Raw genomic sequence first — 26,629 nt, 5'->3', positions numbered from 1 at the left:
TGGCATAACTAATCATGACAAATTTTAGTTTGTAGAATTAAATAATAAAATATAAACTTTTAATTTCCAGAAAACCCGTGTCACACACAAAAGCACCGAGTATAAAGCATAAATAACATCCAGAAGGCATAACAGGTATGCACAGGCCACTTCTTGTATGACTTTGAGATCTAGTGGTCAGTCAAGAGAAAGTCCCCCAGTTGTGGCCCTCTGTTCACCATAACTTTGAGTACGGATCTTGCATACCTGTTGTCTGCTTTCCATGAAATCAGTGTCAGTACTGCTCATGTGATATTCAAGAAAACCCATTGAGAGAAATTAAATACTGAGAAATAAGACTTTATTGATAATGTTGAGCTTTGGAGCACCACATACCATTGTAATATGTAAGTCCCCCCACTCCCCATGAACCAATTTTACCCTTTTGGGTGCAGTATTTCCCCCATTGAGAATGCATGCCTTTAAAAGAAACCATTTATGCCAGATATTTCAGAATTTTAATCGTTTAGATTTTAGAAAGGCCTTATAGTGTATAAGAGTTGGATAGCACCTCCAACAGAATCTGGGGTAGAGTCCTATATAGTCAAGTATTATTAATATTTTGTAGCAAACCATTAAGTGGGATAAATAAAGGCTGTAGTCTCATGTTTTGTTCGAGTTTTGCTGAATGTGTTTTGAAGCTGTATTTACTAAATGTCTTATTTTCAGAGCTCTTTTGATTTCGGAATTTCAAATTAGGGATTGTGGATTGTGAATTAAAAGAAATGTATAAGGAGCAGGTTTATGGAAAAGGTGACAATTTAAAAAAAATTTTAACATGCTTTTTATTTTTTTTGGTTTTTTATTTATTTTTTTTTAGATTTTATTTATTTATTTGGCAGAGAGAGACACAGCGAGAGAGGGAACGCAAGCAGGGGGAGTGGGAGAGGGAGAAGCAGGCTTCCCGCGGAGCAGGGAGCCCGATGCGGGGCTCGATCCCAGGACCCTGGGATCATGACCTGAGCCGAAGGCAGATGCTTAACGACTGAGCCACCCAGGCGCCCTTAACATGCTTTTTAAAAAGATGTTTCTGTCAGTTAGGTGTCTGACTTTTGATCTCAGCTCAGGTCTTGAGTTCAAGTCCTGCATTGGGCTCCACGCTGGGTAGGGAGCCTACTTTAAAAAAAAAAAAGATGTTTCTGGGATATGGGTGGAAGGAACCCCTTGGGTATTAAGTGTGGACTGCAGGTGTAGATTTGAAAGTTATCACCATCTTCCAAAGAGGCAATAATTGTCTAATGAGACATGATTGGAATTGCTTTGGGGTGACGTAAATGGTAGAGAATAGTCGTCCCCCCCCTTTTTTAAAGATTTATTTATCTGAGAGAGACTGGAGGGAGTGGCAGAGGGAGAGAATCTTCAAGCAGACTCCCCACTGAGCGGGGAGCCAACACAGGGCCTGATCTCATGACCCATGAGATCACTACCTGAGCAGAAACCAATAATTGGATGCTCAACTGACTGAGCCACCCAGGCACCCCAGGAATAGGCCCTTTTTTAAAATGCTGGCTCATTGGTTCTTACAGCCTAGCTTTGGAGGGAGTGAAGATGGACTAGAAGGGTAAGGATCAAGAGAAAGGAGCTACAGTGTTAGGAGAAAAGGAAAAACCACCTATTGTAGAGAGCAAGAAAATATAGCTGTCCTCTTTGACCCTAACATCCTAGAAATTGCCCTCACGGGGAATTGAGACCTTTCAGAGTAGGAGCTGAGAAGAAAAAGAAAGTATCATTGATTCAGCACCGAGGCCCTAGACACCATCATATTACTTCATCAGTCCTACAGGACTATGAAGTCTATTATGCTCATTTTATAGATAATGGATGTAGGGACTCAAAGGTAGTGGTTCTGCCATTGGGATTGGAGCCCAATCTACCTGCCTTCCAAATTGGTGCTCTTTCTCACTACATCATTTTGGAAGGAGTTGATAGGGTTTAAGGGGGCAACACTGGATGTCTGTCCACAGCATGCCTTCTGAGGGCAGAAAGGATTCCCTTTGTGTGGCCTCTCAGTCTGGTGCTCCTCCCCCATATTGTCTTGGGCCCTTTGTATATGGGGCCTCAGAAGACTGCCTCCCAAAATTGGCTCCTTCTTTTTGGATTAATATATACGGGTTAGAGAAATCTCTGCTTTTAATTTGTCAGAAGGGCTCTTGGAAAAGCCCTTTCTCAGATTACTAAAGGTTAAAACAGAGCTAATCAGAGAGATTTCTATAATTCAACCTACAGACACTGACAATGTAGAACCCTCCTTGTTACGGACTAGGGATGGAGCAGCGTAGTGCTGCAGAATAGAGGCCAACTGGCCGGCAGTTCTTTTGTATATCTCAGGGACGTTTTGCTATAGACCTTTGTTTTTATACCTAACCAAACTGTTACTGTTCCTCAAACCAACCTTGGGCTTTCTAATCTCCTCATCTTTGCTCCTGGTGAACTGTTCTCCCTCCCCACCCCTATTATCTTCAGAAATATTAACCATCTAGTGGGGCACCTAGGTGGCTCAGTTGGTTAATGGTCTGCCTTCAGCTCAGGTCATGATCTCAGGGTCCTGGGCTCCTTGCCCTGCGGGAAACTGCTCCCCCCCCCCCACCCCCCGCTCGTACTTGCACACTCTTGCTCTTTCTCTCTCTAGTGTGCTCTCTCCCAAATAAATAGATAAAATCTTAAAAAAAAAAAGAAATATTAACCATCTAGCCTCTAAAGACCCCTGTAGAGCTTATACTTAGGGCAGATAGTTCTCACTCCCACCTTCTGAACTCATTGAACATTTAGATTCATTGTCTATTATATTCTTGATGCTATGAGAGTAAAGTAAGTTGTAAAACTTCCTTTTTTTTTTTTTTTTTTTTTTTTAAAGATTTTATTTATTTGACAGAGAGACACAGCGAGAGAGGGAACACAAGCAGGGAGAGTGGGAGGGGGAGAAGGAGGCTTCCCGCGGAGCAGGGAGCCCGATGCGGGGCTCGATCCCAGGACCCTGGGATCACGACCTGAGCTGAAGGCAGACGCTTAACAACTGAGCCACCCAGGCGCCCCAAGTTGTAAAACTTCCTAAAGGCAGAAACCTTTACACAGTGCCTGGCACACGCGTTTTTTTAATGAATAATAAATCACTTGTCTATTTGCGTCAGTTTGGAGATGATTATTTGGAAAATATATATATATACAAACATATATTTTAAGATTTTATTTATTTCAAATTCAATTAATTAACATATAATGTATTATTGGTTTCAGAGGCAGAGTTCAGTGATTCATCAGTCTGATAAAATTTTATTTATTTGACAGCACAAGCCGGGGGAGCAGCAGAGGGAGAGGGAGAAGCAGGCTCCCCGCTGAGCAGGGAGCCCAGTTTGGAGCTAGAGCCCGATGTGGGGCTTGACCCTGGGATCATGACCCAAGCCAAAGGCAGACGCTTAACCGACTGAGCTACCCAGGTGCCCCAAGGTTTTATTTTAAGTAATCTCTACACCTAATGTGACGTTCGAACTTACAACCCCAAGATCAAGAGTTACACACTTTTACCGACTGAACCAGTCAGGTGCTCCTATTTTCTTGATTCCTTGAAAAGTGTGAGTGCTTGGAAGATATTCAGTGAATATTTTGGGGCTGGCTTCAATGGAAGTTGAGCTCCTCCTCTACTTTATTTTTTTAATTTTTCTTTAAAGATTTTATTTATTTGTCAGAGAGAGCACAGCAGGGAGAAGCAGACTCCCCGCTGAGCAGGGAGCCCGATGGGGGACTCGATCCCAGGACCCTGGGATCATGACCTGAGCCAAAGGCAGATGCTTAACCAACTGAGCCACTCAGGCATCCCGATTTCCCTACTTTAATTCATCTTAGTTCCTTGTAGCACCTGGTGGCAGTGGCAGTGGGTTGTCCCTAAGAAGGTGAGAGCTGCCAGATTCTGCACAGTCTACAAAGGATAGTTGGAAATTTTCTTTTGGAGAAATTGGATTTTGGACTATAGCTATCCTAGTACTGTCCTATGTTTCTCACTACCCCTTACTTCCCACCCCTAGGTCTGACCATTGCACTTACATATAGACTCAAAGGCCAAAAGGACTAGTAAATCTGTGGGAGAATTAGCATTAGAGAACTAGTCTCTGGGACTATGAACATCTGATTGATTCAGTACCTCGGTGTGCCATACTTCACTTAGACCTTGAGCTTTGAATACATAGTTGTGTATGCAGATACAGTTTTTCCACGTGGTCTTCTAGCCAAACCACCTAGTTCATAGATTCAGCTTTGTTTCCTAGAGTGATCACTGCTCAGCCCAGTCCTGTGAGGATCGGCCAGAATAGGAGTAGCCTTATTATGGCCCCATTGTGGACTGACCCAGTTGTCCCATAGAAGAGCCTCTCCCATTGTCTTTGTGACTAGCATTTCTGACAGGCTGGCAGATAATACCCTGAGAGCTTCATGCTGTCATACCTGTTTGATACACTGTTTTCTTGTTTGCAGTATTTCCTGGTCATGAAGCTAGGGGAGAAATTCCAGAAGTTTGAAAAGCTATTACCAAACCTAATCCTAGAGTAGTTTTGTGTATATTCTCATTTATCTTCATTATAACTCTGGTATGAGACAGGGTAAGGGTAGGAAAATCAAGGTACAGTTAAATGACACCCAAGTTTGTACATTTATTAAATAGCAAGGCCAAAAATCAGATTGTCTAGCCTTGTAGCTCCTTTCACCAGTACCACACTGTTTCTAGCATGCCTTTTGGTGATCCATCTAGCACAGCTGCCTTCTCTCAGCCTACCTATTTCTTTCTAATACAAACCCTTAATGAACCCTTGTCCATTTACATAATGTTGAACTTTTTAAAAAGATTTTTTAATTTAATTTAATTTTTATTTATTTCTTTTTTTAAGATTTTATTTATTTATTTGACAGAGAGAGCGAGAGCAGGAACGCAAGCAGGGGGAGTGGGAGAGGGAGAAGCAGGCTTCCTGCCGAGCAAGGAGCTGATGCGGGGCTCGATCCCAGAACCCTGGGATCATGACCTGAGCCAAAGGCAGAGGCTTAACAACTGAGCCACCCAGGCACCCCTATTTTATTTTATTTTTAAAGATTTTATTTCTTAGAGAGTATGAGCAGGGGAAGGGGCAGAGGGAGAGGGAGAGTAGCCGACTCCCCACTGAACCTGGAGCCCAACGCCAGGCTCAGTCTCACGACCCGAGATCATGACCTGAGCTGAAATCAAGAGTCAGATGCTTAACTGAGCCACCCAGGCACCCCCATAATGTTGAACTTTTTAAAAACATTTTCAAGCCCTACACCAGACTTAAATGACATTTATCTCAGCTCATCATATTTCCCTCAACTTGATATCATCAGTGTAGCTGCCGCCACCGCCGGTGACTCCCTTCCACACAAACACATGCACGTGGGGCACTTCTAAAACAAGGAGGATTAACTCAAGTGGTTGTTTTTGCTTTTCCTTTGAAGTGGCAAACAGCCTTCAAGTGATTGCCTAACCACTTGCCAGTCCCTACATTTTTCTACTTCTGGTCCTATCAGTGTTGTTGTCACCTAATATTTGTATTCCCCATTCCTGGCAAGAACTGGATCACACCTCATTTGAGGGATTGACTCAGGCAATGGGTAGGGTAGTAGAAGGAACATTGACACTCCTTCCAGAAAATAACAAGGGAGTCCCCTTGTGGCTAGTAGGCTGTTAAGTAAGGTATATGTAATGGAGAGAGCATTGGCTTTTAAGAAATACCTGGATTAGACCCATTTAATTAGCTGGGTCCTTCTGCAAGTTATGCCTTGGTCTCCCTACCACTAAAATGGGGGTTTTATATGAGTTTAGCCTTAAAAGCTAAGCAGATTATTACTAAATTATTACCATTCAAATTTGAATTTTCCCTGGGAATATCCCCTCATAGAGGTTAGACATACTTTGGGATATTTCAAAGATCTTTCAAAAGGGTATCTTGGCTTTTACTCTGGATTTAGATAAAACCTTTTGACCATGGCTAGAGACTTTAGAAAGCATTCTGGGCTGAACTCAGAAGACTGCTTCATACCTAGCAGTGAGGACACAGATCTGTGATTTTCTTGGCAGGGGCGTCATGATTCTTGCTGGCGTTGGGGCCTGACAGAGAACTAAGAAACTTGACATAGGAAAGAAACTTGTATTCTGCAGCAGTTTGTTAGTTTAATAGACTGGTTTAATCATAAAAACCATTAACTTTGAAGGCATCGCAGTTAAAGATAGATTCATTAAGAAAGGACTTATGTGGATCACTGGTTTGTCTTTATTCTCATGTGTTAGGTATTATATATAATGCCTAAAAAGAATACGTATCCATTTACAAAAGAATGAAGTTGGACACTCACCCCCTCCCCCACCTTATACAAAATTAACTCAGTGGATCAAAGAGAAATGTAAAGGGCTAAAACTATAAAACTCTTTTAAGAAAACAGGAGTAGGGGCACCTGGGTGGCTCAGTCGTTAAGCGTCTGCCTTCGGCTCAGGTCATGATCCCAGGGTCCTGGGATCGAGCCCCGCATCAGGCTCCCTGCTCCGCAGGAAGTCTGCTTCTCTCTCTCGCACTCCCCCTGCCAGTGTTCCCTCTCTTTCTATATCTCTCTGTGTCAAATAAATAAATAAAATCTTAAAAAAAAAAAAAACAAAGGGGCGCCTGGGTGGCGCAGTCGTTAAGCGTCTGCCTTCGGCTCAGGTCATGATCTCCAGGTCCTGGGATCGAGCCCCGCATCGGGCTCCCTGCTCAGTGGGGAGTCTGCTTCTCCCTCTCCCTCCACCTCTCCCCACTGCTCCTACTCTCTCTCTCTCTGTATCTGTCTCAAATGAATAAATAAAAAATTCTTAAAAAAAAAAAAAAACAAAAAAAAACAGTAGATCTTCATGACCTTGGGTTAGACAGTTTCTTAGATACAGCATCAGCACAAGCAACCAAAAAAGAAAAAGATAAAATGGACTTAGTCAAAATTTAAAACTTTTGTCCTTCAAAAGGCACCATCACAGGGACGCCTGGGTGGCTCAGTTGGTTGGGCGTCTAACTCTTGATTTCAGCTCAGGTCATGATCTCGGGGGCTTGGGAGCGGGCTCCGCTCTCAGTGAGGATTCCTCTCAAATCTTTTATTTAAAAAAAAAAAGCACCATCATGGATAATGAAAATTATGTAAGTGTTCACTCGTTGCTTTGTTTTGGCTGCCAGGCAGCTAACATGTCAAAATGCACCTCAGTTGTTTTTGTTTTTGTTCTTGTTTTTGTTTTTTTCAGATTTATTTATTTGAGAGAGCACACATCTGGGAACAAGCACGAGTTGGGGGGAGAGGCAGAGGGAGAAGTAGACTCCCACTGAGCAGGGAACCTGGTAAGGGGCTCAATTCCAGGACCCTGAGATCATGACTTGAGCTAAAGGCAGACGCTTAATCAGCTAAGCCACCCAATTGCCACAAAATGCAACTCAGTTTTAATAATTGATTCTTATCCTGCTGTCTGTCTATCTATCTCTATATTTCCCTGTTTTGTTTTGTTTTTAAGGTTTTATTTATTTGAGATTGAGAGAGCATAAGTGGAAGGGGGTGAGGAGTAGAGGGAGAGGGACAAGCAGACTCCACCCTGAGCATGGAGCTCAATGTGGGGCTCGATCTCACAACCCTAAGATTATGACCTGGGCCAGAATCAAGAGTCATATGCTTAACCAGCTGAGCCACCTAGGTGGCCCTCATCTTTCCCTGTCTTCTATACAAATTGGTATATTCCTATACCAGATTTTTGGTTTTATATTTTTATTTTGTTGAATGTGTTGTTAACCACTTTGGATCCTTTGGGAAACTGAAGTTTAAGATGTTAGATGGAACATTGGAGAGCATGTGTGTGGTGTGCACTGTGCCACGGATTTTTGCTTTCAAAGATTTAATGGTTTAGATGTGAGAGGTGATGAGTTATAAACTAAAACAGTATCATTGCAGGTTGTCAGTAGGAACCAATTTGGGTAACAAGTCAAAGATAAAGTGGACACTAGTTAAAGTGACAAGGGCAGATAGATTTTAATCAGTAATGTTACTATTATAACAGGGAAACGTGTGCTCTGAATTCAATGTCGATTTCTACATGGTTAACTGGGCATTTTAAAGGGAGGATGGACGAATAGAGGGGCCAGAGAAAGGGGGCTCAGAAGAGTAAGGGAAGTGAAAAATTACAAAATGTGAGAAAGGGGGATTAGTCCATCTGAAACCCATCTGGGTTTGCTAACTGGTGCTTATTGACCTTAGGCTCCTACCCTCCCACAGAGCCTCGGAGATGGGGCCCTATTTTCAGGTATTGGTGGAACAAACAGTAAATTCTTTTCGCAGCCTTAAGATTTTCTCAAGCGGGTACTTTAAGGGGGGACTAGGGTCATACTAGTGAGCCGTTAGAAACTATGTTAGTGTTTTGTTCAATGATTTATAGGCCATGGTTGAGGCCTAGTTGAGAAAAGGCTCAGAGGAAGCTGGATAGACTGGTTACGGAGAGACTGGCACAGGTAAAAATCAGTTTATCAATAGTTGAAATTTGGGGGGGAGGAAGGTAATGAATGGTAATGGCATTAACCGAATGAGGGAAGATAAGAGAAAAAACTGGTTTAAAGAGAAAGGGAGGTAGAGATATAGCCAGTAGGCATTTGGAAATACACTTTCAGGAGGCAGTAACAGTAGGGATTTGATACTTGGCATAAAAGTGGAGGCTTGAGGAGGGGGCTGCTCCTGCTGAGAAGAGGACCGAAGGTAGAACTTTGATCCACACTGACAGAGTTGGGCACTGAAGAGAACACAGTATGAAACCTGAGGAGTTGTAGGAAAGGTAGAAGTGGGAGAAGGTGGTGCTGTCAGAATCATGGGTGGAGTTTTAAGAAGACAAAGGTGATCATCAGTGACAAATTAGAAAGTCAGAATCAAGGCTGTCAAGGTCACTGGATTTAGCAGTCCAAAATGTATTCTGAAGCACTTGTGTCCTGCTTTACGACTTGTTTTTACTCAGTTTTCATATCAATTCTGGAGGAAACCTATGGTTTCTGGGTTTCTAGAAAGAAACCCTTCTAAAATCTGCCTTTGGAAGTTGTGCTCCACTCCAGTCACAGGAAGATTTCTTTGCTGTACCCTTCCTCACTTACCGGCAAACACGTATTACGCAGCTGTTACAGCTAGGCCTTGTGTCTGAGGCAGTGTAGGTGTTCAGTAAATACTGAATAAGTACTGGAGATAAAACAAAGGTCTCTGCCTTTGCAGAACTTAAAACATCCTACAGAAGAGAATAGACACAGACTGTAAAATAGTGTAACGAAGGAAATAAAACAGGTGTTCTGACAAAAATAGAGTAGCTGACTGTGGGTTAGGGTAATGAGGAAAGGACCTAGCAATTCTAAGAGCTAGGGAAGAGCATTGCGGGCAGAGAGAAAACAGGAAGTGTGAAGACTGCAACCGGAAACAGCCTCCAAATACTGATAGGGCCATTGTGACAGGAGCATATGATGAATGAAGGTACAGAGTTGAATGAGATGAGATGAATATATAGGCAGGACCTTGAATTGGAAAAAGGATTTTATTCTACATGGGAGCAGTGGTGTCTCTGGTTTTATTGTGGTGATGAATGGGGGTGTGGGGGAAGAAAGGAAGAGGTAGGTTGCTTTAGTAGCCAGGTGAGAGATAGTAGTGACTTGGATGGTGTGGGGGTCAGGATTGAAAGACATGTAAATACATTCAAGATATATTTGGAGATAAAACTGAGATAGGTTTTGGCAATAGATTAGATGAAAGTGGAGAGAGAAGGAATCAGGGATGGCTTTTACTTGGGTTTTGGGTTGAGTAACTTGTAAATGTTGTTGCTGTTGCTTTTTGGGTGAGGGGAGTTAGAGTTAGTTTTGGATATCCAAGTAAAGATTTTGATAGGTAGTTGAATATATGGGTCTGGAGCTCAAGGGAAAAGGCTGAGCTTGGGACATAAATTTCTAAGTTATCACCGGAATGGATGAAATCAGCTAGTAAGTGAGTGAAGGTAGAAACCAGTATGTAGATGTAGGGAGGAGGAGCCATTAAGAGGACAGAGAACTGGATGAGTTGGGAGTGGTGCCAAGACAACAGTGTTTCCGAGAGAGAAGGGATTAGTAATCCTACTGAGGGCTTAGAAGAGGACAGAAATTTCTATCCATTAGATATGGCAACAGGGAGGTTGTGACCTTGATAAAAGCAGTTTTCTGTGGAACAGAAGGAATAGAAGTCAATTTGAAGAGTTAGAAGAGTGAACAGAGCACACAGATTGAACAATAATGATTAATGCCTATTTTTAAAACTTGGTCATTTTATCATAAAATATGTAATATTCAAGAAACATGTCACAACAAAATTAAAGTGAATGGAGACTTAGGGTATGTAGATGACTGTCAAGAGAGATCTGGTTGCCATCTTATCAAATTTATTATCATTTGGGCAGCCCACCATTACATGCCTCCTGATGTGATAAGCATGAAACACAGCATCCCCTTAATGTATTATTGCCAAAAACATATTGTGAACCCAGGGCGCCTGGGTGGCTCAGTCAGTTCACCCTCTGCCTTTGGCTGAGGTCATGATCCCAGAGTCCTGGGATTGAGCCCCTGGTCAGGCTCCCTGCTCAGCGGGGAGCCTACTTCTCCCTCTCGGTCTGCCCCTCCCCCCCCCAACATGCTTGCTTGCACAGATCTCTTTTTCTCAGATAAATAAAAACTTTTTTGAAAAAAAAATATTGTGAACCTGAATCTACTCTAGCCTTAAGACCTAACTTCGGTTTTACAGGAAATACAAGAGATGGGCATATAAATTAATGACAAAAAATGAGAATGCAGGGCATTCATTTAAGACAACTGACCTAGTCTCTTCAGAAAGTCAGTATCGCAAGTAAATAAAGGGATCGGGGGAGAGAAGGATAGGGATTTTATAGATTAAAAATGACCAGATGTTAGAATAACCATATTGTTATTTTTTAAAAGTTTTTATTGTTTGAAGCTACATACTGAAATATATATAGATGAGGTGTCAGGAATTTGCTTAAGTGATTCAGGATCTGGGAGTAGATAGAAACATAGATTAATGGCTACTGGTTGATTATTGAATCTGAGTGATTGCATTGAGATTATTCTGTCTACTTTTGTATATATTTGAAATTTTCTATAATAAAATGTTAAAAGACTAATACAGTGGGTGAACCTTGACTGGATTCTGGCTTGGGTTGGGGGAAAAAAAATCCCAACTAGCTATAACAACCATTTTGAAATAAGTAAGAAAATTTGAATATGGACTAGATAATAGATGTTTCGTTAATTTTCTTAGGTTTGAAATTGTGGTTATGTAAGAAGGTCCTTATTAGGAGGCACATACTAAAGTAATAAGGGTGAAGTGCAAGTTGTGACATTTACAACTTTGAAATGTCCAGTTAAAATATATATACATGTATGTTAAAAATATCCGTACATCTGATGGAGTAAAACAAATATGGCGTTAAAAATTGTTGAATCTTGGGGCACGTGGGTGGCTCAGTTGGTTAAGTGTCTGACTCTTGATCTCAGTCCAGGTCTTCATCTCAGGGTCCATGAGTTAAGCCCCATGTTTTTTTGTTTTGTTTTGTTTTGTTTTAATTGTTGAATCTTAAAAGAGAGTTTATAGATGTTTCTTATGCTATTTCAATTTTTTAGTGTTTAAGTAATTCATGGGGCACCTGGGTGGTTCAGTCAGTTAAGCGTCTGACTCTTGATTTCACTCAGGTCATGATCTCAGGGTCATGAGATTGAGCCCTGCATCAGGCTCTGCGCAGAGCCTGGAGTCTGCTTAAGATAATTTCTCTCTCCCTCTCTCCTTCTCCCCCTCTCCCCTGCTTGCACGTGCTCTCTTGCTATCTCTAAAAATAAAATAAATTTTTTTTTTTTTTAAGATTTTTATTTATTTATTTGACAGAGAGGGAACACAAGCAGGGGGAGTGGGAGAGGGAGAAGCAGGCTTCCCGTGGAGCAGGGAACCCGATGCGGGGCTCGATCCCAGGACCCTGGGATCATGACCTTAGCCAAAGGCAGACGCTTAACGACTGAGCCACCCAGGCGCCCCTAAAATAAATTCTTAATAAATAAATAACTCTTAATAAAAGGGGGACAGAAAGTTTTTTTGCTCTTTATGAGAACAGAGAAATGGGGCAGTAGCTTGGGTAGGGGGGTGAATGAAAAAATACACTCACAAGTGACTGACTCTTAGGATAAAGAACTGCAGGTGGTAGGGGTACCTGGCTGGCTCAGTCGGTGGAGCATGTGACTCTTGATCTCAGGGTTGTGAGTTTGAGCCCCATGTTGGGGGTAGAGATTACTTAAAAATGAATCTTAAAAAAAAAAAAAAAAAGAATTTCAGGTGGTGAGATTACTGGAACTATTCCTATGGTGCTGATTTTAACTAGCAAAGTTGTAAATCAGTAATACCAAAACTTTGCCATAAACTTCGTAATTATCTACTAGATAGACCAGCAAGAAGACAGGTAAAATTTAAGCCAGCCTATGATAAGAAACTGAGCCAGGTAAGTTTCGGAAGAGCATCTTTGAAAATGTCCAAATTTACCTCTGTCATTTGTGTTGTGTGTTGTCTTCCCACCCTTCCAATCTCATCATGGCTGACTTTATCTGTTTTGGAAGAATTTTGATTTAGTTAATTCTGGTTGTATAGGTGTTCACACAGCGTCAGAGGTACTTTAAGTTTATGGCTGGTTGGATTTGTGGTCTAAGGAGAGAAGTCACTGCAAAGAAAAACCTATTACTATGAAAATGAGTTCCTAAAAATCAGATATAGTGGATAGAAGGTGGAACTCTTAGGCAGACATCTTGGCAAAGTTTTCAATTGCTCCCTGTTCATATGCACTAATTAGAGAATTGATTGCCAGTAATTCTCAAGTTAAAATGACTGAGTACATAGATCAATATAGACAGAACCTAGTCCAAGGGCAGGAGCCAAATTGAATAGAATTGTGTGTTGGGGGGATGGAAAGAAGTAATTCTCAGAGGTTGGATGTGAAATTGGAGGCCTTTAGAATTAGAGATCTAGATCCCAGTCCCCGCTTCACAATTTAATAGCTGAATGATCTTGTGTAAGTCATAACACTTCTGAACCTGGTTCTTTAGCTCTTAATTGCTATTTAGCTACTGTCCCAGGGCTTAAAACAGCTAATTTCACCATAGCCCCTGTCAAATCTTGTTCGGCTGGCACAGTGTTGTAAAAACTGAGTATGAGTGCAATCCCTGATGTAATATTATGACTGTCCTGTTAAAAATCATTCACCTCTTTACTCCTTTTAAGGCATTTGAGTTTGTGTTTAACTGAAATTCTGGGATGTAACCAGATTTGTTTCTTTATCAGTGATGGAATAGCTTCCAACCCAGAATTCTGATGGATTTGCTGTTACCAATAGCTTTCCTTTTCAGGAAATGAGAAGAACCTGGAGTTTGGGACCAAATAGGTCAGGGTTGATATTAGCTTCCTGACTTGTTCACTTATCCTCTGAGTCTTTTTTCTTGTTTGTTAAATGGATTCTCAGGATTGTTGTGAAGATTAGAGATATCAACGAAGAGGTTGGCACTATCGACGAAAAGGTTGGCTCATTATCAAATGTTACTAGCCTCCTAAGGCTTATGGACTCTATCCTGGTACCTACCCTCTTACCCTTTTCAATTAACAGGCATATGGCCATAGTGTTTTAACCCAGGAATCTTATGTTGATACATATTTGCTAGAGAATTCCTCCTGAAAGGTATGAGAAGCCAACTGAAAAAAGCCATTCAACCTGTGAGGAATCAGGTTTCTTACTTTCTTGAAAGGAAGAGGCCTTAAATTGGGGAGTAACCATTTTATCTCTTTTATCTCTCTTCCCAGTGCCATTAAGAAACCTTTAATGCATCATTATGAGTTGTAAAGCTTCTAACTGTAGCATATGCCATATAGTCAGTCTGTGTGATTTAAAGCCTTAGCTCATTCCCGGGCAGCTATAATAACATTTCTTTAGAACCTCCCTCTGCCGAGGAGCGCCCACTCAACACCAGGACAAGGGAAATCATTTGAAAAGACTGACTCTTCATAGTGTTCCAGGTCCCATCTCCTTTGAAGATTGTCAGGTCATTGCCTGGAAAATAAAGCTAGTTCCCTTATCTCCTAAATATAGCTCCTTTGGGTTCTCCCAGGCAGATGCCTTCAATCAAGTGATTGCTTGGTAGCTTTTTGAAGTACAGACCATGAACATAAAGCTTTGATTTGGAAAGCCCTAAAGCCAGCAGGTGTACAGGATCTGAGCTTGAAGGTGTAGTAGTATCATCCCGATCCCACACACAGGACAGCTGGCTGTGCGTAGTAACGCTTTTTTCTGAGAACATGTGCAAAATTTTTAAGTTTTATGGATCTCAAAATTTTAAACATCAGTGATTAAAAGGAGTACTGCAGTAATCTTACTACTCACTCAGTGTGTGACTTGAGACTCAGGTTCTTTATCTGGCAGTTAGGGCTTATAGTAATTTACTAGGGCTGCCATAACAAAGTACCACAGCCTGTCTGGCTTAAACAACAGGAATTTATTTTCTCACAGTTCTGGAGGCTAGAATTCCAAGATCAGGATATCAGCAGGGTTGGGTTTTTCTGAGCCCTTTCTCTCTTCGGTTTATCAATGGCTGTCTTCATGTTTACATGGTATTCTCCCTCTGTGTGCATCTGTATCTTAATCTTCTTTTTATAAGGACACTAGTCATATTGGATTAGGGCCTTAACCAAGTATCCTCACCTCTTTAAAGACGCTGTCTCCATATAGTCACATTTGGAGAGACTGGGGGCCAGGCCTTCAACATAGGAGTTGGAGGCAGGGCAGAATTCAGGCCATAACAGGGTCCTTGCCTATTTTGTATTATTATTACTGGTTCCTTGGTTCTAAAAGTTTATAGAGAGTGCATGGTAACATTTGACATTTATTTCCTAGAAATGGGAGGTATAACTTCAGGGAACTATTCACTTTGAGAGAGTTCCTTGCCTAAGAAAACCCAAAGGCTGTCTAAGACAGATGCTAGAAAAGGTATTTTTATCATGGATTTCTTTTTTTTTTTTTTTAAGATTTTTAAAAATTTATTAGAGAGAGAATGAGTGGGGGGAGGGGCAGAGGGAGAAGCAGACTCCCTGCAGAGCAGGGAGCCTGACACAGGGCTTGATCCCAGGACCCCAGGGTCATGACCTGAGCCAAAGGCAAATGCTTAACCAACTGAGCCACCCAGGCACCTCATATCCTGGATTTCTTGATCCAGCCCCAGCAAGTAGAGGAGTGCATGATGAAAAAAGCCCCTTTGCCTTCTGGTCCCTAAATGAGAGTCCAGCATTCCTTTGGTTGCTGATTCCAGATGTGCTTCTGCGGTTGTTCCTTCTTCCAATCTAACCTCCCCTGCCTTGCTTCTCCAGTGAAGTCATAAGCAAATATTTGTGATAGTTTCTTGTCACCGTGGTGACTGAAGAAGCACAGCCTGGTTCTCCTTCCAGCTTTGCTGTCAGCTCTGCTCAAAGGAGGGGACAGCCCTCTAGGAGAGCCCAGACTCAGAGTCATGAAAAACCATGTGTCAGGTAATGGGGGACAGCAATCCATAGTGCTACCTTTAGGAATTTGCCCTGTGCCTTTTAGTCTCCAGGCACAGGAGTAATCAGGAACTCCAAGGGAGGCCACTGCAGTCCCCTAGAATTTTTTTTAATAAAAATTCACTTAGGGATGTCTGGGTGGCTCAGTCAGTTAGGGTCTGCCTTTGGCTCAGGTCGTGATCCCAGGGTCCTGGGATGGAGCCCTGCATCGGGCTCCTTGCTCAGCAGGAAGCCTGCTTCTCCCTCTGCCTGCTGCTCCCCCTGCTTGTGCTCTCTCTCTCTCTCTCTGACAAATAAAATCTTTTTTTTAAAAAAAATAATAAATTCACTTGGGTTTCACCAAGTGGATGTGGAGACATGCACATTCTAAGACCCATTACTGCAATTGGGTTCACCAAGCTACTTCCAGAATGACCAAGGCACCTTCTCTGAAGTTTCATTTCCTCAGTTTCTCTAGCTCCGGAATTCAGCTCTTTTTTCAACTTCCATTTTCATTTCTCTTTCACTCAGATTCTCTTAGTAGACTCTACTCTGCCCCCCTCCCATTTATATATGGGTGTTTCACCCCCAACATGATTTCCTGGTTGAAGAACCAGCCCAAATCTTATCTTGGGAGATTTCTTTTTTTTTTAATTTATTTTTCTTGATGTAGTGTTCCATGATTCATTGTTTGCATATAACACCCAGTGTTCCATTCAATACGTGCCCTCTTTAATACCCATCACCAGGCTAACCCATCCCCCACCCCCCTCCCCTCTAGAACCCTCAGTTTGTTTCTCAGAGTCTACAGTCTCTCATGGTTCGTCTCCCCCTCCGATTTCCCCCCCTTCATTTTTCCCTTCCTACTATCTTCTTTTTTTTTTTTTTTTAACATAGAATGTATTATTTGTTTCAGAGGTACAGGTCTTTGACAGAGCACAAGTAGGCAGAGCGGCAGGCAGAGGGAGAGGGAGAAGCAGGCTCCCCGCTGAGCAGAGAGCCGAACGTGGGACTGGATGCCAGGACCCTGGGATCATGACCTGAGCTCAAGGCAGCTGCTTAACCGACTGAGCCACCCAGGTGCCCCGGGAGATTTCTTTTAAAACTCTCATTACAGGGGCGCTTGGGATCCAGCCCCACATCCGGCTCTCTGCTGAGCAGGGAGCTTGCTTCTCCCTCTCCCTCTCCCTCTGCCACTACCCCCTGCTTGTGCGCGCTCTCTCTCTCTCTCTCAAATAAATAAATAAAATCTTTAAAAAAAAAATAAACTCTCACTACAATCACCCCAACCACTTCAGAAGAGAGCAATCTTAGAATTACTTGTTCGTTCTGTGTGCCTGTAAAACTTATTTTTCACCCCTTTAGCAATACCTTTAGTAACTGTTTCCAATTAGAAATTGAGGAGAATGGGGGGCACCTGGGTGGCTTAGTTGGTTAAGTTTCTGACTTTGATCTCAGCCAGGTCTTGATCTCAGGGTCATGAGTGCAAGCCCCACATTGGGCTCCTCCCTGTGCATGGAGCCACTTTTAAAAAAAAGAGAAAGGAAAGAAAAAAAAAAAAGGAAATTTAGAGAATGGGAAATGCCTCTAGAGGGAGACTAAGTAAGGCTTCCTCTACTTGTGCGTTAACATAGGTACGCTCGTGCTCGCTCGCTCTCTTTCAAATAAAATCTTTTAAATAAATAGAGTGGGACGCTTAACCCACTGAACCACCCAGGTGCCCTAATCAGCGTCACTCCTATCAGTTTTTTAAATACTGAGATTGTTTTTAAAATGTAAATATGGGGTGGAAGGTATGATAAGGTCCCTCTGGCCACAGGAAGAGACAGGAATGAGGTGCAGAAGGAAGAAGTTTGTTATGCTCACAGGTCAGAGAGGGAGCCACTGCATGCTTGTAGGGTCCCAGCAGAAAGCACCAGGTGGTCAGGAGGCAGAAGGAGCAGGGGCAAGCTGATTTAGGCCAGAGCCTTTATTGAGATTTCTGAGGTAAAGTGAAGGCAGGGCATAGTAAACAGTTTAGGACTGGCTAGTTTTTGGTTGTTTTTTGTTTTATTTTGTTTTAAGATTTTATTTATTTATTTGACAGAGCAAGAGAGCACAAGCGGGGGGAGCGGCAGGCAGAGGGAGAGGGAAAGGGAGAAGCAGACTCCCCACTGAGCAGGGAGCCCAACATGGGGCTCCATCCCAGGACCCTGGGATCATAACCTGAGCCAAAGGCAGACATTTAACCAACTGAGCCACCCAGATGCCCCCCTCTGTATTATTCTAAGCATTTTATGGTCTTCGCTTGTATTTAGGTTGCTGATCCATTTTGAGTTAATTTTTGTATATGGTATGAGCTAGGTGTCCAACACAGTTCCTTCATATCTGGAAATCTAGTTGTCCCTGCACTATTTTTTGAAGAGACTATTCATACTCCACTGAATGGACTTGATACCTTTATTAAAATTATTTGGCTGACCATAGAGGTGTGAATTTTTTTTTTACACTCTGAAATTTATTCCGTTGATCTGTAAACACCCTATGCCAGTACCACGCTATTCTGATTATTGTAGCTTTGTAGTAAGTTATAAAATCAGGAAGTGTAAGTCCTCCAACTTTATTATCCAAGAGTATGTTGTTAGTTTCCACATATTTGTGAATTTCTGGCTTCATTCCATATGGTCATAGAAGATACTTTGTCTGATTTCAGTCTTTTAGAATTCATTGAGACTCTTTGTGGCCTACAAGGTCTATCCTGGAGAATGTTCCATGTATACCTGAGAAGATATATTCTGTTGAGTGTTCTATAGATCTTTTTAGGTCTAGCTGATTCATAATGTTGTTGAAGTCCTCTGTTTCCTTATTAATCTTCTATTAAGTGTTCATTTTTTTAAAAGATTGATTTATTTGATTTTTTTTTTTTTTTTAAGATTTTATTTATTTATTTGAGAGAGAGAGAGAATGAGAGCCAGAGAGCATGAGAGGGAGGAGGGTCATAGGGAGAAGCAGACTTCCTGCCGAGCAGGGAGCCTGATGCGGGACTCGATCCTGGGACTCCAGGATCATGACCTGAGCCGAAGGCAGTCGCTTAACCAACTGAGCCACCCAGGCGCCCTAAAAGATTGATTTATTTGAAAGAGAGAGCACACACGAGCCAGGGGAGGGGCAGAGGAAGAGGGAGAGAGAGAATCTGAAGCAGATGCTGTGCTGAGCTTGGTATCATGACCTGAGCCAAAACCAAGAGTCAGCCTCTTAGCCAGCTGAGCTGCCCAGGCACCCTGGTGCATTTATGTTTTATAATTGCTATATCTTCTTGATGAATTGACCCTTTTATCAGTATATAATGTCCTTCTTTATCTCTTGTAACAATATTTGACTTGAAGTTTTTGTCTGATATTAGTATAGCTATCCCAGCTCTTTTTTGGTTACCAAATGGATGAAATACCTTTTTCCATCCATTTACTTTAAACTGGTCCGTGTCTTTGGATATACAGTAAGTCTTTGCAGACAGTGTATAGTGGTTGGAGAGCTTAGTCCATTTACATATAATATATTACTGATAAGGAAGGATTTTTGGAATTTTACTCATTGTTTCCTTTGTCTTACACATTTTTTGTTCTTCTCTTCCTCCATTACTGCCTTTTGAGTTCAGTTGATTTTTGGTAGTGAATTGTTTTGATTGCCTTCTCATTTCCTTTTGTGTATATTTTTAATTTCTATTTTGTGTATGTATTTTTAGGTATTGTGGTTACCATAGGGATTACATTTAACATTCTAAATTCATAGCAATCTAGGCTGAATTGGTACCAACTTAACTTAAAAAAGTCTTTTTCTATACAGTTCCAGTTCCCCTTATGTTGTTGCCGTCACAAATTACATCTTTACACGTTGTATGCCTGGTAACAGATTTATAATTATTTTATATGTTTGTTCTTTAAATCATCTAGGAAGTAAAACGTGGAGTTACAAACCAAAAATATAATAATACTGATTTTTGTATTTACCCGTGTAGTTACCTTTACTGGCTTCAAGTTACTGTGGAGTGTCCTTTCATTTCCTTTCGTTTTCAGTTTGAAGGTCACCCTTTAGTATTTCTTGTTTAGCAGGTCTAGTGGTAACAGACTTCCTCAGCTTTTGTCTATCAGAAATGTCTTAATTTCTCCCTTGTTTTTTTTATTTAATTTTTTTTAAAGATTTTATTTATTTATTTGTCAGAGCGCAAAAGAGAGCACAAGCAGAGGGAGCAGCAGGCAGAGGGAGAAGCAGGCTTCCCGCTGAGCAAGGAGCCTGATGCGGGGCTCGATCCTAGGACTGGGATCATGACCTGAGCTGAAGGCAGATGCCCAACCAACTGAGCCACCCAGGCGCCCCTTCTCCCTTGTTTTTGAAGCATAATTCTGTCAGATATAGAATTCGTTTGACAGGTTTTTTTTTTTCTTTTGGGTCTTTAAATTTGTCATCCCAGTGCCTTCTGGCCTTCATGGTTTCTAATGAGAAATTGGCTTGTTATGTGATGAGTCGCTTCTCCCTCACTGTTTTCAAGATTCTCTTTGTGTCTTTGGCTCTCAGCAGTTTGATTGTGTGTCTAGATATGGAGTTTATCCTCCTTGGGATTCAGTGAACATCTTTATGTGTAGATGCATGACTTACATTGAATTTGGGAGGTTTTCTGCCATTATTTCTTAAATTCTTTCTGTCCCTCTTTCTATTTCTTTGACTCCCATAATGATGGTTGGAATCTGATGGGTCTTCTAGGCTCTGTTACTTTTCATTCTTCGTCCTTTCTGCTCCTCAGATTTCATAATTTCAGTGTTCCTGTCTTGAAGTTTGCTGCTTCTATCATCTGCTCACATCTGCCATTGAACCCCTCTAGTGGATTTTTCATTTCAGTTATTGTACTTTTCAACTCCAGAACTTTTTTTTTTAAGTTTATCTATTTATTTATTTAAGTAATCTCTACCTCCAACGTGGGGCTGAAATTCACAACCCCAAGATCAAGAGTCGCATGCTCCTCCCAGCTGAGCCAGCCAGGCACCCCTCAACTCCAGAACTTCTGTTTTTCTTCTTCTGTTTGGTCCTTTTTCAGTTTGTTGATACTCATTTTGTTCATGCATTGTTTTCCTGATTTCCTTTAGTTTGTTTGTTTATTTATATTTAGCTCTTTGAGTGTATTTAAAACCATTGTTTGAAAGTCTTTGCCTAGTATGTCAAGTATCTGGGTTTTATCAGGGATAGTTTCTTTCTTTTTTTTAAAGATTTTATATTTTTATTTGGCAGAGAGAGACACAGCGAGAGAGGGAACACAAGCAAGGGGGACTGGGAGAGGGAGAAGTAGGCCTCCCGCCGAGCAGGGAGCCTGATGCGGGGCTCTATCCCAGGACCCTGGGATCATGACCAGAGCCGAAGGCAGATGCTTAAGGACTGAGCCACCCAGGCGCCCCCTCAGGGATAGTTTCTGTCCATTTATTTTGTCCTTTCGAATGGGCCATACTTCCCCTTTTTCTTCATATGCCTTGTGATTTTTTTTTTAATTAAAAACTGGAAATTTGAATATTATAATATTGTAACTCTGGAAATCAGTTTTTCTTTTTTCTTTTTTTTTTTTTAAAGATTTTATTTATTCATTTGAGACACAGACATACAGAGAGAGAGAGCATGAGCAGGGGGGAGAGGCAGAAGGAGAGGGAGAAGCAGGCTCCCCACTGAGCCAGGAGCCCAACGCGGCCTTGATCCCAGGATCCCGGGATCACGACCTGAGCTGAAGGCAGACGCTCAACCATCTGAGCCACCCAGGCACCCTGGAAATCAGTTTTTCTATTTGTCATGTGTTCTTGGCCCATTTGTGTTTTTTTCTTTTATAATTCCATTTTATCTCCATTATTGGCTTAAAGAAATGTTTTAAATGGGAAAAAGTTATTTTATATGTACCTATATGTTTACCATTTCTAGTATCCTTCCTTTTGTGAGGATCTGAGTTACCATCTGATATCGTTTTCCTTCTACTTCAAGTACTGTAGTTTGTTTTTGTTTTGTTTTAGAACTGTAGTATTTCTTCAGTGCATGTCTGCTAGAGACAAAGTCTCAGCTTTTGTTTTCTATTTCACTTTCATTTTTGAAAGTATTTTCATTGAGTATAGAATTCTAGTTTGACAGGTTTCCTTCAGTAAATTCAGGATGGTACTTCATTATCTTCTGACTTCTGTAGTTTCTGGCAAGAAGTCACGTCATTCTTATCTTTGGTCTTCTATGTGTAATGAGTCATTCTAGCTGTTTTTCAGATTTTCTTTATCACTGGTTTTCAGGAATTTTGCTATGATGTGCCTTAGTGTGATTTTCTTTGTTTTTTAAAGATTTATTTATTTATATGAGAGAGAGAGTGTGCGCGCATGTGTGTGCAAGGGGTGGGGGGTTGGCAGAGGGAGAGGGGGAGAGAATCCAAGCCGACTCCATGTTGACCACGGAGCCCCATACAGGACTCAATCTCACGAGCCTGAGATCACCACCTGAGCTGAAGCCAAGAGTCGGTCGCTGAACTGACTGCGCCACCCAGCTGCCCCTGATTTTCTTTGTTTTTATCATAATTAAGGTTTATCATGGTTTCTTGGGTATATGGGATCAAATTTGGAAATTTTTCAGTCTTTGTTTCTTCATAAGTTTTTTTCTGTCTCCCTTCCTCCTCCACCCCACTTTTCCTCCTGTGAATCCAGCTACAGGTATATTAGGCCATTTGATAACATTTGCACTGCAGCATCATTTTGGGGTCTATTTTCTTCTGACTGTAGGTCATATTTTCCTGCTTTTTGGCACATCTGTAAGTTTTTAATTGGATTTTTGATGGAATTTTTTGTTTTTGTTTTTTTAAAGGATGTAGAGCTTTATAGGCAGTTGTTACATTCTGCTCAGTTGATCAGTTTAAGTCTTGTTTTTAAACTTTGTTAGTAGTCTTTTGTAGGGATAGTTTAATCTCACTATTAAAGCATAGCCCTTTTAGGGTCTTCACTGAATGCCCTGAGTGATCAGTGAGGAATCTCCATTCTGATTCATCAAGTGCCTTCCCGCCCTTAGTCTTCAGCATGGATTTACGGGAACCCCAAATAGATTTCCTCAGTTTTTTTCTGTGTATCTCACTCTTCTCTGGAACTCTGCCTCACAATTTCCAGCTGTCTCAATCTCTTTAAACCGTCCAGTCTCTTTCCCCAACTAATAAGATTCCTGTGCTGTTTGGTAACCCTCTCCCTGCTCAGTGGTCTAGAACATGTTTCCTGGCAGAAAGTCAAGGAGATAAGTAGGGCTCACACTCTTGGGGATCACAGGTTTTCACTGCCTCATGTCCAATATCTGAAACAGTTTACAGCAGGAAGGTAAATCAATCCCTGTTATTCCACCATGACTGGAATGGAAGTGATAGATAGCTATGTTAATGTCTAACAAAGTAGACAAAAAGCATTGTTAAGGAATAATTAGGCTGTTTACAGTTTAAAAAAAAAAATTCCTAAATACACCAGGAAGGACAGGACTGTTCTAAATGTATGTACCTCTAATAAAATTGTCTTAGAATATATAAAGCAGGGGCGCCTGGGTGGCTCAGTCGTTGGGTGTCTGCCTTCGGCTCAGGTCATGGTCCCGGGGTCCTGGGATCAAGCCCCGCATCGGGCTCGAACCCAGGACCCTGAGACCATGACCTGAGCCAAAAGCAGACGCCCAACAACTGAGCCACCCAGGCGCCCCCATGACTTTGAATCTTGAATTTAGGTCTTTTTCCAGGCTGGTGATATGTGGTACACTACTCTCTCCTAATGCTGGCCAGCAGCAGTGAGGCCCAGCCCCCAGCCAGCCATGTGATCACAAAGGTAAACAACTGATACACTTACAACCATTCTGTGCCCATATGGCCATTCTTTTTTTTTTCCACTTTCCATATAGTATTCAGTTTTTTTCCACTTTCCATATAGTATTCAATAAGTTACATGAGATAGTGAATATGTTACTATAAAATACCTTTGTGTTGGATGATTTTGCCCAACTGTAGGCTAATATGAGTGTTCTGAGCACATTTAAGGTAGGCTAGGCTAAGTTATGATATTCCGTAGGTTAGGTGTATTAAATGCATTTTTGACTTACAGGATCATCAGCTTAACAGTGGGTTTATGAGGACATAGCTCAATCATATAAGTCAAGGAAGATCTGTAAATTTAAAAGAATCTCTGAGACTCTAACTACAGTGTAATTATATTAGAAGTAAATAACAGAAGAAGTAAGTCCCCAAATATTACTAATTTAAAAGAACACTCATGATCCAAATAAAACTGATGGAAATTAGGTATTCAGAAGTGAATTACAATTAAAATATTAATTTGAAGGAAATTTAAAAGCCTTAGGAAGATAATAACCAAAATAAAAAGTCTGAACATGAATGACTTAGGTACATGAGTTAGAAAAAAGTAGACAGGAGGGGCTCCTGGGATAGAGCCCCCCATTGGGCTTCCTTCTTGGCAGGGAGTTGGCTTCTCTCTCTCCCGCTGATCCTCCCTAGTGCTCATTCTCTCTCTCTCTCTCTCTCTCTAAGTCTTTTTAAAAAAATAAATGAAATTACCCACGAAATCCTGTGATAAGCTGCACTTGGTCAAGATGAATTAGTTTTTTTATACATCGCAGGTTATGTTTTAATATTATTTAGAATTTTTGTATCCTTGTTCACAAATGACCTAAGGAAAGTATAGGACCTTCTCATATTATTATTCTTTGGTGTTGTTATCAAAAGAAATGCTCCTCGGGGCACGGTTAAGCGTCAGCTCTTGGTTTCTGCTCAGGTCATGATCTCATAGGTCTTGGGATTGAGCCCCAAGTCTGGCTTGGCACTCAGCAGGGAATCTGCCCCTCCCCCCACTCACTCTCTCAAATAAATAAACCTTAAAAAAAAAAAAGAAATACCCCTTATTTTCCTGTTTTCTGAATGTATAAGAGTAAATAAATAATTTATTGAAAATTTGGTAGAACTCTGTAAAACCACTTAGGCCTGGCATTTTCTTTCTTTCTTTTTTTTTAAGATTTTATTTATCATTAGAGGGAGAGAGTGAGCACAAGCTAGGGGAGCGGCACGCAGAGGGAGACACAGGCTGCCCGCTGAACAAGAACCCCGACGCAGAACTTGATCCCAGGACCCTGGGATCATGACCTGAGCCAAAGGCAGACGTTTAACCGACTGAGCCACCCAGGCACCCCGGCCCGGCATTTTCTTTGTTAACTAGTCTTTACTGTTGATTCAATGTATTTCATGATTATAAAGCTGGTGAAACATCCTATTTGAGTCAATTGTGGTAACTTAATGTTATTCTAGGAATTTGTCTTTTCAGAGGTGTTAGCATAAAGTTGTTAATGTTCTTTTTAATTTCCTAGTTACTTGTAGTTCTTTTTTTATTTCTAGTATTTGTGTCCTCTTTTGTTCTTTATTTATTTTTAAGATTTTATTTATTTATTTATTTGACAGACAGCGAGAGAGGGAACACAAGCAGGGGGAGTGGGAGAGGGAGAAGCAGGCTTTCCGCTGAGCAGGGAGCCTGATGTGGGGCTCGATCCCAGGACCCTGGCATCATGACCTGAGCTGAAGGCAGATGCTTAACGACTGAGCCATCCAGGCGCCCCTCTCTTTTGTCCTTTTAAAAATCTTACCAGATTTGACTTCTTTCAGTCTTTTGAAATATCCAAGTTTTTCCTTTTTTAATCCTCTCTACTGTATGATTTTTCTCTGTTCTACTTTTAAAAAATTTTTTTTGAGAGTGTGCAAGAGTGCATGTATGGGGAGGAGAGGGAGAGGGAGAAGTAGACTCCTTGCTGAGCAGGGAGCCTACCCATGGGGAGCCCCTCATGGATAATTTTATATTAGAAAATCTATAGTTTAATTCATTCATTATGCCTTTTAAAGAGAAAAACCACATATCATCTCAGTAGATGCAGAAAAAGGATTGGAAAATAATCAACACTTAGTCATGATTAAAAACGTGTAGAAAACTAGGAATACAGGGGTCTTTTTTAAACTGATCAAAGATGTATGCCAGGGCTCCTGGGTGGCTCAGTTGACTGCCTTTGGCTCGTGATCCCAGGGTCCTGGGATTAAGCCCCACATCAAGCTCCCTGTTAAGCAGGGAGCCTGCTGCTCCCTCTTCCTCTGCTGCTCCCCCCTGCTTATGTTCTCTCTCTCTCAAATAAATAAAATCTTTTTTTAATTTAAATTCAATTAGTCAACATACAGTACATCATTAGTCTCAGATGTAGAGTTCAGTAATTCATCAGTTGCACATAACACCGAGTGCTCATCACATCACATGCCTTCCTTAATGCCCATCACCCTAAAATTTTTTTTAAAAGATTTATGTTAGAGAAAGTGTCTGTGTGTGTGAGAGAGAGAGAGAGAGAGAGAGAGAGAGAGCGGGGGAGGGGCAGAGGGAGAGGTAGAGAAAGAATCTCAAGCAGAGCCCAGCAGGGGGCTTGATCCCATGACCCTGAGATTATGACCTGAGCCAAAACCAAGAGTCAGACGCTTAATCGATTGAGCCACCCAAGCACCCCACAAATAAAATCTTTTTTTTTTTTTTTAAGAAAATATGATGTTGGGGCAAGAAAGAAATTGATCAAGAGATTCTAAAACTAGACTTGGGGGGGGCACCTGGGTGGCTCAGTTGATTAAGCGTCTGCCTTCGGCTCAGGTCATGATCCTGGGGTCCTGGGATAGAGCCCCATGTCAGGCTCTTTGCTCAGCTGGGAGCATGCTTCTCCTTCTCCCTCTGTCTACTGCTCTGCCTACTTGTGCATTCTCTCTCTCTGTGTGCAAATAAAATCTTTTAAAATTTTTCAAAAATTAAAAAAAACTAAAACTAGACTTGGTCAGAAAGGGAGATTTGTTTGATGACAGGAGTGGCATAGTGAGAAAGGAAAGTGTTCAGTAAACCGTGCCAAGACAATTATTTATCCACATGGAAAAAAATGAAATTGAATCCCTATCTCATATACT

General features: G+C 41.4%; 1 protein-coding gene across 2 annotated transcripts in view; it reads left to right on the top strand.

Annotated features, from left to right (window-relative positions):
• Positions 1-26,629, top strand: part of KPNA6 (karyopherin subunit alpha 6) — a 57,019-nt gene that overhangs the window by 8,922 nt on the left and 21,468 nt on the right. The window contains exon 2 of one of the 2 annotated variants that reach the window (XM_032389092.1): positions 23,386-23,471. The exons of the other annotated variant lie outside the window; for it this stretch is intronic. The gene's annotated coding sequence lies outside the window, so the exon portion shown is untranslated. The remainder of the gene's footprint in view (positions 1-23,385; positions 23,472-26,629) is intronic. 2 annotated transcript variants of the gene reach the window in all.

This window comes from Phoca vitulina, unplaced genomic scaffold (assembly GCF_004348235.1).
Source record: "Phoca vitulina isolate PV1807 unplaced genomic scaffold, GSC_HSeal_1.0 scaffold2, whole genome shotgun sequence".
NCBI classification, from domain to species: Eukaryota; Metazoa; Chordata; class Mammalia; order Carnivora; family Phocidae; genus Phoca; species Phoca vitulina.
The sequence above is the reverse complement of the archived record's forward strand: the minus strand, read 5'-3'. Positions and strand labels throughout refer to the sequence as shown.